The following is a 380-nucleotide window of genomic DNA, read 5'->3' as shown; positions in this document are numbered from 1 at the left end:
TCACTCCCTCGTTTTTGGCGTCGAACTGTCGAGAGCAGCCCTCCCCCCCCTTTTTTTTCTTATTTAATGTTTATTCTTTTTTTAGAATATTTCCTTCGTATTCTTCTCATCGTTCTTCTTTTCTCCATATTTCTCAATTTTACTTGTTTTCTATTCATGCATTTACATGTCTTATTGGTTGATAAATATTTTTTTTCTCCCTCTCTCTCTCCCATTTTATTTTTCTAAACATTCCCTTCTTTATCTTTCTTCCTTTTTTCTCCCCCGAGATTTTCTTCCCATCTTTTCTTCGCTGTCCTGACCTTCGCCCGATTAGCCATGACCTTCCATACGTGATCGCAGCCTTAAATCCTCCACAAATTAGATTAGTTACCCCGACA

Source organism: Penaeus monodon, chromosome 21 (genome assembly GCF_015228065.2).
Source record: "Penaeus monodon isolate SGIC_2016 chromosome 21, NSTDA_Pmon_1, whole genome shotgun sequence".
Lineage (NCBI taxonomy): Eukaryota > Metazoa > Arthropoda > Malacostraca > Decapoda > Penaeidae > Penaeus > Penaeus monodon.
Note: the sequence above shows the minus strand (reverse complement) of the source record.